The sequence below is a fragment of the Miscanthus floridulus genome, chromosome 15 (assembly GCF_019320115.1).
Source record: "Miscanthus floridulus cultivar M001 chromosome 15, ASM1932011v1, whole genome shotgun sequence".
NCBI lineage: Eukaryota > Viridiplantae > Streptophyta > Magnoliopsida > Poales > Poaceae > Miscanthus > Miscanthus floridulus.
In genome coordinates, this window is record NC_089594.1 from 64,907,083 (window position 1) to 64,924,600 (window position 17,518).

The following is a 17,518-nucleotide window of genomic DNA, read 5'->3' on the forward strand; positions in this document are numbered from 1 at the left end:
AACTAAATTTTTGTACTAAAAACATACGGGATCGTACGATAAGATACCAATACTGTAAAATTAAATACCGGTGTTAAAGTGATATTTAATCAAAAAGTAAAGTTCGTGAAATGGCCGTGTGTTGCAACGGGAACAAAATAATGGCTGATTTTAATTTGGATATGTGTTGTTTTGTTACCAAAGAAAAAAAAAACTTGCTGCCAGGCTATCTTTCATAAAGGAGTCGGTCTAACAACCAGGGTTCAAAATTTCGGCGAAATTTCGCGAAATTTGGTAATTTCGGTGGTGGCCGAAAGAAAATTTCAAAATTTTGTAATACACTAATACATGTGTTATATAACTTTAGACTCAATTTTTTATTGTTTATATTGCATATTTTTGTATTCAATAGATGTATAGTCATAAATCATACTAATATTTGTTTAGATTTAAATGTTTTTTTAGAAAAAACATACTTCATGTGCTAGTCTCTAAAAAAATTTCGCCGAAATTTTGACCGAATTTCGCGAAATTCGGTAGTTTCAGTGGTAGACGAAATTTTTGCAATACCGAAATTGAAAACCCTGCTAACAACCATGCCACACAAGAAGCTACGCGGCGCAGACATTCTGTCCACGATGACGGACTGGGCACGCGCAGAGGACGCTCGATTGCCCTTGAGCGTTTGATCTCAAGGCCTGGTTCATCCATCATCGAACTCGCCATGTGGACAAGCGCCTCCATTGACTTTCTTTTCTTTCATCCTTTTAGCTCTTTCTTGCTTTTTTGCATCAACTCAGGCTATCAAACAGAGGTTTCGAAGTTCAAACCACTGCAAGCAGTGGAACTAAAGAAAAAAAGTAAGTGTAAAATTATTTCTGTGTTGTATGAAAGTTCGAACACCGAGACCAGGTATGCACAATTATTGCAAATTAGTAGATATAAAGCAATAACACATCAAAGATGTACAATTATTGCAAATTATTAGATACAAAGCAATAACACATTGAAGACGTAAGCATTGGTTATGTCTCCTGAAAGTTTGAATGACTAAGAATTGGCAAGGCAGGATAGGAAATGATCAAATAATCAATAAAGAGAACTCACTATGAAGCTTTGACAAAAGACTCGAGTTACATATTTGGATTGACCCGTCACATTACTTTCCACCCATCTCTTAGAGAGGTGCTCTTGAAATCTCCAATGTTCATCCGGGTACAGACGAGCGAGAGCTGGGACGCGTCACACAATCTGGCAAAAGGTGCTCTTGAAATCTCCAATGATCATCCGAGTACAGACGAGTGAGAGCCAGGACAGTTATCTGCAAATGGCGCTAGCCCTTTTCAGAGCATGGACAACTGTGTGTGAGTTTCAGTACAAACTTAATGATAGGCTTGATAGAGTCAATATCGCCTAGTTTTTTTATCACATGGATGTACAGAGTACGGTTGATATTAACAAGGCTAACCATACTCTCAGATTTCACCTGAACCAGAGGTTGTTGGATTGTATCACAACCAATAATTGCAGATAAGCTTCAGCATACCATTTGGCTAATAGCATGCAGAGATAAAGAGTGCTAATCACATTGAATTCGGATCTTGATTGATTTAGCAGAGGATGCATGATACAGAGAGACTGAATACTTGATAAATTAGAAGTGTTTCTGAAATATGCCAACAGATAAGCGAAGTACTTCATCCAACAGAGTTCGAACCTTTTAGGCCTTTGTTTTTTGAGTATTACATATCAGTTGCTATTTTAGACACATAAATAATATTGCTCCCAATCAAGAGGAGTGAGCACTTGATTTGATGTAAATGGGTATCTGAAAGCCAAAGAAAAAATAATATGACAGCAGTGTTGCCCATAGAGAAAGATTAACATAACTGTCAAAAGTGGAGGTGTGGCAAATCAGTAAAACACTGGATAACAAATAAGCACAAAAGCTTACTGTTGCACTTTGCAAGTGTCATAAAACTGTATTGCCATCTCTAAGATTATGGTTTGATTGTGCTACGATACGAGCAACAAATCCAGGTGGAAGATGCAGGTTTTCTTTCTTCCCAATGAACTCTAGAACTTGGACAATATGGGAAGTGAAGAATGGTGTCAATCTCTAAAACTGGTATAAAAAACTTGAAGCCTTCTGTGCTCTAGCAAAAATACAAGATTGACAAAATTAAAGGAGTGTCCCTCTCCATTTCCGTATTAGAGAAGCACAGACTACATATGCCATCTAAGTGCTTAGTACCTAATCGTAAGGATAGTTCAATTGCTTTCTTAATTTACTTAAGTGACATCCTGAGTATTCAAACTGTTTTTGAAATGATTCAATCTATATATATGGTTTATTTATTCAAAAATTACTGCAATATCTGACTTTATGATTTCTGAGTAACTGAAAAATTAATAAATCATCTATCCTCACACGCAGGAGAGTTATTAGCCTGCAGCAGTAGGTCGATTTACAAATTTGTGACGAGCGAATAGAATTTATGTATCAGATAGCGGACCAAAGCTCTTTTTTAATGGTAGGTGAACCCAAATTGTACCACTAAATCTTCTAATGTGAAAATGGAAAAATGATGCAAACCAAAATATTTTCATCTCCAAAGAAAAGCAAGCAGTCTGAGCAGGTATTCATCTTCACAAATAAAAATCATCAATTTGTAATTTGTATATAAAAAAGACTACTTCAATCTCGGGGCGTGGACATGAAAAACTACATAAGTGCTTCTTTTTTTTATCTCTATCTATCATTTGTTTACTGAACCAAACCCTGCAACTTTTAGATGAGTTTTCAATGTGTTAGTCATAGCTGAATCCAAAGCACATGGGATAATACAATCTTAATTCCAAAGCATGTCGCACACATGAATCTCTGCTTAGCATGCATCTACAACCCATCCATACAATAATACCATGTAAATGTGCAGGATTTGGAATATGAGTTCTACAAACGAGACTTACAGGTGCTGAACAGAATGATGCTCCCGATCCCAGCAGCATGCTCCCAAGAGCTACTTAAGCCATGGAGGATTGAGCTTAGACGGGGCGATGCTGCATTCATAGAAAATCAAGTTCAGTGCACAGGAAGCATGAGGCTGAAAATCAGATTTTAGACACACAAAAAAAACTCAGGGGGGATTTCATCAAACACGTTACCTGCAGAGACGATGATATCATGGAGACAGGCGGATGAACGACGTACACAAGATGGGCCAGCCCCGATTGGATCTGAGTCCTGCTAGATTTGGTAGGCAGCCCTTGCCACCAGCCGCAGCTCCACCTGACCACCTCCCCCAAACTCTTGTAGCTGAGCGGCGACGCCCCGACCTGCTCAAGACGATGAGAAGCGGGCGGCGGTGTCTGGTGTTGGAGGTCAATATCCACGACCGCCGACGACAGGGCGTTCTTGAAGCGCATCGGTGAGGAGTGGGGCAGCGTGGATGTTGTGGGACAAACGGGTGGCGGTTGCTGGTTGTAGGGAGAGTGGGAGACCTGATGGTGGAGGTCGACGTCCCAGCATGCGAGCAAGCGCCAATGGAGGGGGAGGGAGGCCAGGGGCACCCTGCGGGAGGGAGGCGATTTGTGCCGGGGGACGACGCAATCGGTGTCGCATGATTGGCGGCCTAGTTATCGCGAATGCAGGCGAGGTGATTGGCGGCCTTTGCTTTTTCTCGCTGGCTCCTTTTCTTTTTTTTCTTGCTCATCATGTGTTGGACTGCCCGGCCTAGCGATGCATGCAGGCGAGGTGAATCAATTCTTTCCATTTATATCTATTGCACGGGTGGCATATGATGAGACGTTGTGGCAGAATATCGTCGGCAGTCCTCCGAGATATATCTCTTGAAGGTAGATTGATCGGTAGAGATGCGTGTAATCGAGAACAAGAAAGTAATAGAGACACAAGAGTTATACAGGTTCGGGCCGTCAGCGTGATATAATACCCTACTCCTATGGTCTGTTGGATTGTATTGGCTATCGTATGATATTGCGTGTGTTGGGAGGGGTCCCTGCTCGCCTTATATAGTCCAGGGGTAGAGTTACAAGTCGGTTAAATCTGGGAGATAACCGGAAAGTAATAACTGATTACAGGAATCTTGGGATCCTACGTATCCAAATAGATCTCGTAGTATCTTCATGATATCTTCCTGGTGTCTTGCGGGACGCGCCGAGCCGCGCCATGCTCCGCAAGGCTTCGACTTGTGGGCTGAGCCACCCCTAGGGGCGCAGCCCATGTGGTCTGCCGTGGGTATCCGGGGTTGTACCCCCCACAGCTAGTCCCCGAGCGCCTTGCATCTATTGTGCAACGCCGTCTTGAGCTTGTCCGAACAGGTGCGAACAAAGCCGAGCAGTTAAACTCATGGTTCGACCACCGTGATGAGTTGCCGAGCAGTTGTGAACCGTCGCCGAGCAGTGTGAACCATCGCCGAACAGCTGTGAACCATATCCGAGCAGTGTGAACCATCGCCGAGCACTGTGAACCATCGCCGAACAGTGTATCCCAAGTAAGGCTTGCCATAAGGATACAAGGAGCTCAAGTTCAAAATTGAAAATTTCCCCGCAGTGGACCAAGTTTGCCCACTTAGAGTCCGACCACGAGAAAGGGAGATAACCTTCTTCAACTTCAGGAGGTGCAGAGTCTTCCAGATTAAATCAAACACACTCACCGCGAGGTGAAGCGTGCCCACTTAGTCCCCGAGCCTGACAGTAGGTGACGTAGTCACGTGGTGCCAGAGTCCAAAGTAGAAAAAAGCAGAAAACTAGCCGAGTAGGCAGCCAGTCCTCGAGCGTAACCCCGAGATGAGAAAAGCACATTCACCACAAGGTGAAGTGTGCCCACTTAGTCCCCGAGCCTGACAGTAGGTGATGTTGTCACGTGGTGTCAGGGTCAGAAACAACAGTCAATAGAAGAAAGTCCCCAGTGCGGTGAGGAACCAAGTCGTATTGCTAACGTAGTCCCCGAGCCACAAGTGGAAATCTTGGAGAAAATAAATCGTGGAGAAAAACCCGGAGCAATGGTTGTATAGTAGTAATTACTGAGCCGTAACAGATGGCGGAGAAGTCAGCGAATATTCGGTGAGCAGTAACAAATTGTGGCGATAAATGGGCGATACGGGCTGTAGTTGCACGAAAGCCTAGGTAACAGCCCACCATGCTGTTTTGGAGAATTCAGAGAGGCGCAAACGGTGGAGAGGTTTTCCAAAAACCCTCGAATGTGAAAGGTGGGGGTAGTGCTTTATAATTGCCCCGCTGCACCCCACGCTCCCACCTTTGCCACTTTGCCATTTCATCTTCCTCCTCAACCCTGGCAATTCCATATTCACACACGCTTCCGCCGCCAATCCCAAACCAGATCTGAGAGATGGCACCGAAGAAGGGAGCTGGAAACCCGAAGAAGTCGACCGCTAGAGCCAGCCGTGACAACGAGTGGGGGCCATCCAACATGGGGGAGGCAGAGATCAATAGGATGGTGGAGGTAGGTGTTCTTTCTGACTGTGTCACCGCCGGATGGTGGCCAGCCAGCGGTGAGCCCTTCCCGATGCCGCATACTGACGAAGTAGTAGTTTTTGAAGATTATTTCTGACACGAGTTAGGATTTCCTGTTCATCCTTTCTTGAGGGACCTATTGGAGTTCTGGAGAGTGAGACTGTGCAATCTCCACCCAAACACTATCTTGCACATCTTGATTTTTATCCACTTCTGTGAGGCATTTCTCAGAGTTCTTCCCCACTTCAACCTCTTTCATCATCTGTTCTGGCTAAAGAAGAAGCGTGGCGGCGGATCCAAGGTGGTTAGCGGTGTCTATCTTTAGCTCCACGACAGAATGGCGAGTGAGTACATCATTGTACTACTGAACACCTCGCTGAAGGGGTGGAACGCTAGGTGGTTCTACACGAAGCAGAGCCATCTCGCCATTCGCTGCGACGTCGACCATGTTCCGGAGAACCAGAGGAGCTAGTCAGAGAGGCCAAGCAGTGCTGACATAGAGCAGGTGAGGGAGCTCCTCGGCCTAATAAAGGGTGTGAGTATGAATGGTGGATTGATGGCGGCGAGCTTCATAGTGCGTCGTGTCAAGTCCTGCAAGGAGAGGGCCCACATGGGCTTTGACTTCAAGAGGGACACCGACGGCACTTGGGAGAGGACGGAAAGGCTGAAAAAGGACGATGTGCTAGAGTGGACAATAGGGCTATTCACTCCAAATGCCTCATTCAACGTGTCAGGGCAGATGAGAGCCTTTAATTGCACGAATCCGCCTCCTCAGGTAAACATTTCAATTGTTTGTTCTTGATGCTTTTTATCCTTTACCATTGCTGAGCAGTGAATTGATTCACTTATGGAAAGATCTATTCATAGGAAAGAGCGGTGTACTTCTTGGATGTGCCGAGGGGCGATTGGCCGAGGGTAGTGGATTCCCGGCCAACAACGCAGCCTGAGGAAGGTGCCATCAGCGCCTCGTCAGAGTTCGAAGGCGCGAACGCTGGTCGGACGAAGAGTCCTCCCCCGGTGTCAAAGAAAGTCCAGGGGAAGAAGGGCAGCGGTAGATGAGCCAGCCTGGAAGAAGAGGAAGACGGTGGGTGCCGCTCCCTACAAGCCGAGTGACATCTCGCTTGGCGGTGACCAGACCACTCGGCCGTAGAGTGCGGTGATGTCTGAGTGATCGAATGACGACAGGGCTCTAGTAGCTCCTCTTCTGAGCACTAAGTGCCTCCGCACAACACACGCGCAGAGGTGCAAACGAAGGGAGGGGAGGGAGTCCTTGAGCAGTAGGCGAAGGGAGTCCCCGAGTAGCAAGTTAAGGGAGTCCCAGAGCGATAGGTGGAGGATATGTCGACGGCGAAGACCGTGAGACCTCCACCCCAGGGTGCGCGAGTCGACCCCAGGGCCGTGCCTAGGGGCTTGGTTATGCAGCGTTGGTTCAGGAAAGTGTACTAGGAGGCCGACATGTAAGTATCCTTGCCTTGGACTTATTTTTCTATTGTATCCTTATCTCTTTTGGAGATTGATGAGCTAATCTGATGTAGAGCGAGGCATATGGAGGATTTGAATTTGTCTATCCAGACCAGCAAGCAGTTGGGGGTTGGTTCCAGCACAAAAGCAATGCCGACAGACCCCGTCCTAGAGTCCCTGGGTGCTCGACGGCCTACGGAGGAATCAACCGACACTGCTGATGAACTTGGCAGCGTAGAACAGTTGGCGTCGATGGCGGACGAGCCAACTGTGGTGCCCGGGGCAATGGTGGTAGTCGTCGGGTCTTCAGAGGCGAAAGCTGGAGTTGCCAATGCCGTGCCGAAGTCTACAGCGGAGAAGCCGGTGGTGCTAGAGGAGCAAACAACGCTCCCTAAGGCGTTGGAGGGCATGGTCGGACATGCTGTGTGGCCACCGAGCCCCCTGGTGGTGCCCCCAGCTATAGAGGAGGACAAAGTGGTAGAGATTGAGTGTGAGGAAGCTCACCCTCAAGCCGTCCGGATCCTCCACAAGCGGGGCGACGAAGTTGTGGTGGTTGAAGAGGAGGACACCACCAGGGAAGTCAGGAGGCTAGAGTCTACCCTTGCCACGGCGATGAAGCAGATCAAGGTTAGTATCGCGTTGGCAATGTCTGTCTATGTCGTTGGATATTGGAGCTCTTCTTAATCATTTTGCTTTTGCAGGGCATAGCACGAACTGCCGAACAACGGTGCCAGCTGATCAAGAGGATGGAGCCCCTCACCGAGGAGAATGAAAAACTGAAGGATGCGGTGAAGCTTATGGAGAAAAATGTCTAGAGGGCCCAGCGCGAGAGGGATCTTGTTGAGTCCAACACCAAGGACCTAGAGTACCAGAAGAGGGCTTTATCCGAGCAGCTGGCGACCATGTCCGAGCAGTTATGGGGTAGGTCTGAGCAGCTAGCCACTATCTTTGAGCAGCTGATGAGTGTTTCTGAGCAGCTAGAGCGCAAATCCAAGTAGTTGAGAAACGTCTCTGAGCAGAGAAAAGGTATGGCGGATCGACAATTTTGCTTTGCATTGCTGAAGTCTTATTGTTGCTGATGACCGTTATGCTTGTAGAGCAAGATGCAGAGCTCGGCCAGTTGTGCCAAGTCATCGGTCAACTCTAGGAGGAGGAGAAGAAGAAGGCTAGGTGGGCAGAGAAGCTGGCCGAGGAGCTAAAAGGTGAGTACTTCGTGGTCGGAGTTACTGCTAGAGTAATTTCTTCGCTTGACGAACCCTTGTGATGCCTGTAGACTACCGTCAGTGGGCAAAGGCAAAGTTCAATGTGCTAGAGCTGGAGGCTAGAACCTAGAGGAACAATCTCCACGCCATAGTTGTCAGAGTCAAGGCGGTGCTCGACTGTGTCGACATGGAGGTGGCTCCTCAGCCCGACAGTAGGCCACCGCGCCCAGACACCATCATCTACAGGTGCAAGGCGATGTGGGAGAACTTCAAAAGCTTCAACCGCGACGCCACTGTCACCACCGTTACACACGCCCTAGCGGTGGTCTGATCCCACTACCCTATCATTGACCTTCAAGAGATAGGGGCTGGATTCGCTAGAGGGACAGGCGTGATAGAGCATCAGCAACTGGAAGATGAGGTGGAGAACGCGACAAAGAAACTAACTGACGATGTCAACCTGTTCAGTGAGATGGACGGCGATGGCTAAGCCCAATGACCTGCTCAGAGAATAATCTATAACAGCTAGAGAGGATAGTTAAAATACGCGAGGGCACAGACAATCATTTATGTATATGTATAAATGTTGTAAAGTGACATGTGCATGTTTATGCAGTTTGCCAGTATTTCATTGAAAAATCATTATAGTGTTAACCCTAACGCAATTATACGTAGTATAAGTAGCGTCTGAGCAGTTAGTTCTTTACTAGGCTCTTGGCCTTAGCTAGCCCGTATTCCATAACGTCGAGCGTGGAGCCCGTAGCACGTGTAGGGAGGGATCAGAGACTGGGTCTTCTCCATAGAGCACAGAGCAGAACATGTGCTGCTCGGCGATTGGCAAAATATCTTGGAGATATACATAGTATAAGTAGCGTTCAAGCAGTTAGTTCTTTACTAGGCTCTTGGCCTTAGCTAGCCCGTATTTCATAACGTCGAGCGCGGGGCCCATGCACATGTAGGAGGAACAGGCATGACCAAGGAACCATAGCCGACCATCCATAATGTAGAACGCGGAGCCCATAGCACGTGTAGAGAGAGATCGGAGACTGGGTCTTCTCCATAGGGCACAGAGCAAAACATGTGTTGCTCGGTGGTTGGTTAAATATCTTGGAGATATGGAGAAACGTGGTGGAGCGTTTATGGAGATCACATATTGGAGTTTACTAAGGAGTAGCTTAGAGCTGGCGACCATAAATGGAGAGTAAATCGTAATGGAGAAATAATGGAGACAAATTATGGCGACCAAAACTTCATTCATTATGGAGTGGAGAATACATATCTGGAGCGTTTCAAGGATAGAAAGGTATAAGGTGCTCGATGTGCCATGAATTGGGGATATCGATTCCGTCCAAGTCGCATAGCCGGTAAGACCCTGGTTGGGTAGCCTCTTTGACCATGTAAGGCCCTTCCCAATGGGAGGAGAGCTTGGTATCCCTTTGGTTTTCTATTTTTTGCAGAGAATGAGGTCACTGACAGCAAATGAACGACCTTTGATGTTGCGATTGTAATATCTTCGCAAGCCTTCTAGGTATTTGGCTATGCGGATGCAAGTGATCAGGCGTTCTTATTTGGCCCTATCGACGCCCTCTGTCCGAACAGCTGCGGCTTGCTCTTCATCGTAATGTTCCACCCTAGGTGCTCGGAAGGCAATGTCCGCTGGAACAATGTTTTCCTAAACGCTAAACGGTAAACAATCGGTCACCTACCGTTTAGCCATTATTCGGGCAAAACGTCCCATTAAATGGGCTAAACGGCCAATTAAACGGGTGATTAAACGAAAACGGCGCACCACTGTGTAGCGTTTATACGGTGTGTAAATGGGCTAAACGACCGTTTAGGCGAACAGTGGCTGGAAGTATGGTCTCAGAGCTGTAGACCAAAAAGTACAACGATACACCGGTTATGTGACTAGCTTGAGTGCATAGTCCCCAGACCATAGCTGGGAGCTCTTTGAGCCATCTGCCCAGATGCTTTTCCTCTTTCTGATATAGCCTCTTTTTGAGGGCGTCGAGGATCATGCCGTTCGCCCGTTCGACCTGGCTGTTGGCTCTAGGATGGGCAACAGAGACATATTTAATGGAGATGCATCGGTCTTCGTAGAAGTCCCAAAAATGATGACCAATGAATGTAGTACCGAGGTCAGTGATAATGCTGTTTGGGAGACCAAATCTGTGGATGATATCTTCGAAGAACTCGACTACCTTCTTAGCAGTAGCCTAAACAAGCAGTTTGTATTCGATCCACTTAGAGAACTTGTCGATGGCGACGTACACATACCGAAAACCACCTGGCGCTGGCTTGAAAGGCCCAATCATGTCCAGTCCCCAGTATGCAAAAGGCCAAGAAGCTGGGATGGTCTACAGTTCTTATGCCAGCACGTGTATTTGTTTGGCGAAAAATTGACATCCTTTACAACATCGGATGAGGTCTTCGGCATCGGTGATGGCCGTGGGCTAGTAAAAACTTGCTCAAAAAGCTTTGATAACTAGGTTTCTCGAGGCCACATGGTTGCTGCAGGAACCAGAGTGAATTTCGAGAAGTAGTTTCATTCCTTCTTGGGTGATGAATTTCTACAGTATCCCTTCCTTGGCACTTTTCCTCATCAAGTTCTCGTCCACCAACACGTAATGCTTGCTTCAACGGATTAGGTGTTTAGTTTCAGTCTTGTCGGCGGGTACGTCGACGCTGGTGAGGTACTTGATGAACTGTTCTCTCTAATCGGCGGCCAACGAAGGTACTATAAGTACCAGCTACTCAGAAGGGGGAATTTCTTGAACTTCCTTCTCTTCCTTAATAGATGACGTAAAGAGGTCTTGAATGAAAATCCCAGATGAAATTGCGGCATGAGAGGAGCCTATCTTAGATAGGTGGTCGGCTAGCTAATTTTTATGTCGTACCACGTGGTGGTACTCGATATTGTAGAACTTCCCTTCTAGTTTCCTGATTTTGGCGCAATATGCGTCCATCTTCTCACTGGAGCAGGACCAGTCTTTATTGAGCTGGTTGATGACTAGTGTAGAGTCTCCGTATACCATGAGGCATTTGATGCTGAGCTTGGCGGCTATACGAAGACCATGGAGATATGCTTCATATTCGGCGGCATTGTTGGAGGCTGAAAAATGTATTCGAAGAACGTTTTAGAGCTTGTCTTTGGTTGGAGTAATGAATAAGATGCCAGCACCGACACCGTTGATGTTGAGAGCATCGTCGAAGTACATCACCCAGTACTCAGGGCAAGTAGTAGGGATGGGCTCTTGAATCTCGGTTCACTCAGCGACGAAATCAGCGAGCGCCTATGAGTTGATGGTAGGCCTGCTTCTGAATTCGATGGAGTAAGTGCCGAGCTCGATAGCCCACTTGATGATGCTGCCATTGGCCTCTTTGTTGCGAAGAATGTCCCCTAGAGGGAACTCGGTGACCATGGTGATCTTGTAATACTCAAAGTAATGGCGGAGCTTGCGCGACGTGACTAGAATTATGTATAGCAATTTCTGAACTTGAGGATAACGAGTTTTGGGCTCATTAAGGACCTCACTGATGAAGTAGACCAGATATTGCACCTTATAGGCATGCCCAGCCTCCTCGCGTTCGACGATGATAACTGTGCTAACGACGCAAGAAGTGGTGGCGATGTAGATCAGTAGAGTTTCATCTGGTCGAGGCGCCGTCATGATCGGAGGCTTTGTTAGAAATAACTTGAGCTGCTTGAAAGTTGTGTCAGCCTCATTCGACCAGGAGAAGCACTCGGAGGCCTTAAGGAGTTTGAAGAACGGTAGTCCCTTTTCACCGAGGTGCGATATAAAATGACTGAGAGCAGCCATGCAGCCTGTAAGCTTCTGTATATCCTTGACGCACAATGGACGTTTCATGTTGGTGATGGCAGAGACTTTGTCGGGGTTGGGCTCAATGCCACGGGCGCTGACGATGTAACCCAGGAGTATGCCGGATGGAACTCCAAAGATGCACTTTGAAGGGTTCAACTTCCATCTGTACCTTTTTAGGTTGGCGAATGTTTCTTTGAGGTTGGTGATTAGATTATCAGCGGTCTTGGACTTAACGACCACATCATCGATGTAAACTTTGACATTGCAACCTATCTGTTGATAGAGGCACATCTGGATGGCCCTTTGGTAGGTTGCCCTAGCGTTCTTGAGTCCAAAGGACATGGTGGTATAGCAATACGCACCGAAAGGCGTGATGAACGATGTCTTAATCTGGTCGTCTTCCTTGAGGGATATCTAGTGATAGCCGGAGTAACAATTGAGGAAGGAGAGCAGTTCATAGATGGCGGTGGAGTCAACAACCTCTTCTATCCGAGGTAGACCGAAGGGGTCTTTAGGGCAGTGTTTGTTGAGATCAGTGTAATCAACGCACATTCTCTATTCTTTATTCTTTTTTTGAACAAGAATAGGGTTTACTAAACACTTAGGATGGTACACTTCTATTATAAATCTGGTAGCTAGGAGCCATTTTATTTCTACCCTAATAGCCTCCTTCTTGTCTAGCGTGAATCGTCGGAGTTTCTACTTAATTAGTTTGGCGGTCGGTAAGACATTCAAGGAGTCTTCGATCTTATCCCGTGGTACCCCTAGCATGTCTACAGGTTTCCAAGCAAACACGTCGGTGTTGGCACATAGGAAGGAGATGAGCACGCTTTGCTATTTGGGGTCAAGGTAACCTCCTTTGTTTCCTTGGACTTGGCGGAGGCACGTGGAGGCTCCAGCACTGGGATCTCTAGGTTGTCAGCGGGTGCCGTCTTGGCATTGATGACCATGCTAGCCATCTGGATAGAGAGGTTGGTGGCTTTGACGAGGGTGAGACTTTCTGTCTCGTAGGCATAGGCGATGGAGAGGTTGGCCCGCTAGGCCAGGACTCCTGCAGGTGAAGGCATCTTCAGCACTAGATAGGTGTAGTGCGGTATAGCCATGAACTTGGCTAGAGCTGGCCGACCAAGTATGGTGTGGTAGGCGGTGTTGAAGTCGGCGACATAGAAGTTGATGTGCTCGACGCGGTAGTTGCTAGCCGTGCCGAACTGAACTGGTAGGGTGATCTCTCCAAGCGGTTTGGATGCCCTGTCAGGTACCACACCCTAGAAGGAGGAGTCGGAGAGTGTGAGATCTCCTATCCCAAGCCCCAGCTCCTTTAGGGCTCCGATGAAGAGGAGATTCAGAGCGCTCCCACTATCAATGAGCACTTTTCTAAAAAGCACTTTCTGGATGGTTGCATCATGGACAAGGGGGAAACGCCCTATGTAATGGATGTTTGCCCACTGGTTGGCCCTGTTGAAGGTGATGGGGACCTCAAACAAGGAGCGATAGTTGGGGTTGGCGATGATGTCTTCCACGTTGACGACGAGCACCCGACGAGTGGTGAGCTTTCGATCACTTCTACTTGGCGACGGCGAGGCCCCCAAAGATGGTGGTGACCACTTTATTGTGATCCTGGAAGGCGTTGTTGTTGCCCCCAGGTGGTCGACGACCTTTGGCTCCATCGTTCTTGTCGTCATCCAGCTTTTTAGCCTGGGACTCCATAGCCAAGCCGTGATAGTCCTTCATCTTATGCTTGCTATTTTTGTGGAGAGGGCATGGGCCTTCGAGAATCTTCTTGTACTGCTCGTCATAGTTGTGCTTGGCGTGGGGTTCTTCAACGGCGATGATGATGTGGTCTAGTCGACGGCGATGATATTGACCAGATTTGGATCCTTCTGGCCGATCACGGTCACTGTCCCGATGGTGACTGCGGTTGTCGTAGCGGCAGTTGTTGGGGTGTCGGACATCGGGTCGCTCGTCGCTACGGCGAGTTGGGCGATGAGTGCCCACATCCTCGTTGAATCGTACTTCGGCCTCCTCGGCGTCGGCGTACTGATCGGTGTTTGTAATCATCCCGCTAATCCCCTTAGGCGGCTTGTGATTGAACTTGGAGCGAAGGTCGCGGTGATGGAGTCCTCGGATGAAGGCGATGATGACCTCTACTTCCATGATGTTGGGAATAGAATTCCTCATCTCAGAAAAGCGTCTGATGTAGCTATAGAGGAGCTCGGATGGCTTCTGGTAAATGTGGTTCAGATCGTGCTTGGTGCCCGGCCGAGTACACATAGCCATGTAGTTGTTAGTGAAGACCTTCTTCCTAGGATCCAATGGAGTCCGGGGCGAGGCTTGTGAACCAGTTCATTGCAGTTGGCATAAGCATGATGGGAAGATAGTTCTCCATGATGCTGGTATCTCCCATGGTAGCACGCGCAGTAGTGGCATAAGCTTGTAGCCACTGTGTGGGGTTCATCCGTTCTTCGTATTGCTCGACCCCAGGGATTTTGAAAACACGGGGCCACTAGAGTGTCCGGAGTGCCCTTGTGAATGCTTGGGGCCCTTCGGGATCATCACAGCATGATCTATGGTGTTGCTAGTGTTGAGTGGCTGGAGGGCTGAGTCTGGATTACCGAACTCTTGCTTGTACTCTTGATGGCAGTGTACTTCTTCTTCATGGTGAGAAAAACAGCAGTCGTCGATACATCGTCGCGCATCTCAGAGATTGTTGAGGTATGCTCAGATGCCCTGGTCGACTTCCTGGTCATGTTGGCGAGGGTGGTCGATGCGGTTGCCCCTAGCTCCCCCCTAGAGAGGTTGTCCATCATCACGGTGCAGGTTGGCAAAACGACTTTGGCTAGGGCGGTGATTAGATCTTGGCATGGCTAATCGGTGAATCGAGCTCGTCGAGTAGGAAGGTCTCTAATCCTGGCGAATCTCGTTGACCTGGTAGTGCGCTGCTTTAAGCATGGCGACGACCTTGGTGACCTCCGGTGTCTGTGGGAGCCAAGTGAGCTTGTTGGCGGCCATGACCAAGTTGGTGCTTAGGGTCTTGTAGATGTCATGGCCATCAACATGGACAAAATCATCATCGAGGTTGTGTTGGAGTTGACGTGGCCTTCCTTGTGAGTCAAGCTAATCGTTGCGAGCAGCCTCGGCTAGCATAAGGGCAGCTTTGTTTGCTCGGCGCTGTGCATGGTTGACGTTCTTGTTGATGCGGGTAGTGTGGTCCTCCTCAGTTTCCCCTTCCCGCAGGGGACTGTCGACGCTGACGTTGAAGATTGTGCCTCCATAGAAGGGAGGGAAAGGAGGTTGTTCGATGGTGGTTTCGGCGATAGTCTCCATAGAGCCATGGGACTCGGAGTCTAGATTCTCCTCTAGGATGGTTTGGAGGGATGCTCCAGGGCGTCGGCTGATGTGTAGCATGTTGACAGCCGCCGTGAGCTGGTCGACGATCTGGTCGACGAGAGGATGGATATCTCCAACCTGGTCGGTGAATTTGCTCCTTAGGGCATCTTGATAGGCGGTGGTGACGCTGGTGATCTTGAAGGGTAGGGTCGTAACCCCTGGAGTTTCCCTATCCCCCTCCGATAGATCTGAATCAGAGGTTGGTCGGTGCTAGACCAGAGTGGTCAGAGCCGATTCTACGATGGAGAGGCAATCGGTGAGCTTCTGGCCAACCTGATCGATGGATGCGATCAGATCGTCATTGTTGATTTGCCTCCTGGATAGTGGGGGAGCAGGCGGCAAATTGTTGGTGAACGCGACCTCGGAGGTGGTTCTGAGATCGGATCTGCAGTCGCAGGTGTTGGGGTGATCGACGTAGTATTGATCTGCACCGACTCGATGAGCTCTCCGACTCCGTTAGCGTTGTTGATCCACGAGATCAATCCAACCGTGAAGATCTGGCCAGGCTATGGGAGGTATGAAGAGCCTGCAAAACATACCATCTTGTTCGACATGGAAACAGCACGCACACCGCTATCTGTCGCGCCAACTGTCGACAAAATATCATCGGCAGTCCTCCGAGGGGTATCCCACGAAGGTAGATTGATTGGCAGAGATGCGTGTAATCGAGAACAAGAAGGCAACAGAGACACAAGAGTTAGATAGGTTCGAGCCGTCGGCGTGACGTAATACCCTACTCTTATGGTCTATTGGATTGTATTGGCTATCATATGATATTGCATGTGTTTGGAGGGGGTCCCTGTCTACCTTATATAGTCCGGGGGCAGGGTTATAAGTCGGTAAGATCTGGGAGATAACTGAAAAGTAATAACTGATTACATGAATCTTGGGATCATATGTATACTAATAGATATCGTAGTATCTTCATGATATCTTCTCGGTGTCTTGCGGGACGCGTCGAGTAGCGTCGTGCCCTGCAAGGCTTCGTCTTGTGGGCTGGGCTGCCCCTATGGGCGTAGCCATGTGGTCTGCCGTGGGTATCCAGGGTTGTACCCCCCACAGACGTGATCGTGTTGGTCCCGCATGGAGTGGTATTTTTAGGGAAGAAATAATGCCGTGCATTTGGAAACGCGGGATCGCAGTAGGCAGGACGATGGACCCATGTTGGAATATCGCACCAAAAAGTGTCCACATTTTGTTCTTTTTAGTTGTAGGAGAATAGCAACGCAAGATTCCCTGACGAGAGTACGAGACCGCACGCCCGGTGCTCCTAACTCATGACACGTCAGTTAACTGCACTAGCCGTTAACTAGCCGTTGCTGACCCTTGAGTCACTGAAATCTCGGCCCCATGAAGAGTACAGCCTGATGTTGGTCCTTGGACCGGTCCGATGCCAAGAAATCTTCTCTAGAACCTTTATGTTGCTCGTCGGACTCTACCTCTGTTGGTCCGACGCTTTCGTGCTGCTTCGGTGACACCTTTGTCCATGTGAACAGTGTTGGCATACCGTCCGACGCCTGCTCCTAGCTCGGTCCGACGCCTCTACTGGACGCCACCAGCTAGGGTTTGCACTAGCGTATGGTCTGACGTCCCCTTAAGGTCCAATGCCCCTTAGGGTCCGACGCCCTGCAGAGCCTCCTTCACTTTGTTTCTTCGCGATCTTTGCAATTGGCTTGGTTCTATCTTCGTGTCTTGAACTTTTGCATGTCTTGTAGGTCTTCAACATTACTCATGTTATCTTTCTTGAGGTGCTGATCATCCAGATCACACCATTGCCTTAGTCCAAGTCCACTTTTGCATCCTTTGAGCTATATCCAAAAACACTAGCAAATAATCTTAATCCAAATAGTCATGTTGATCCAAACTAAATGGGCCCTAAATGGGCCAATGATCCATTTTCCTTACAACTTAGACATGTATATTTAAGATTTTCTACAAGTTTGAAGTGTATATGAGCAAGAAAAGGTTTTCAGGTTTACAAACTTCAAAGTTTGCGTTAAGTTATATGAAACTTTGTGAGAGATGTATCCATTTGTTGGACAACATACATGCCAACTTTTGCAAAATGTTCTGATTTTTTTTATTCAAGCTTATGCGCCCTTAATATTATCCCACGCCAATTTATTAACAAATTGTCGGACAACTTTTAGATATTATCATTATTGTTTT

General features: G+C 48.0%; 1 long non-coding RNA gene across 1 annotated transcript; it reads right to left on the minus strand.

The window, feature by feature from the left end:
* Positions 1-929: 929 nt before the first annotated feature.
* On the minus strand, positions 930-3,645 carry LOC136508962 (uncharacterized). Its single transcript, XR_010772162.1, has 3 exons — positions 3,148-3,645; positions 2,953-3,042; positions 930-1,318 (listed from the first exon to the last, which is right to left on the minus strand). It is a non-coding gene; the product is annotated as an uncharacterized lncRNA (long non-coding RNA).
* Between the last annotated feature and the right edge of the window lie 13,873 nt (positions 3,646-17,518).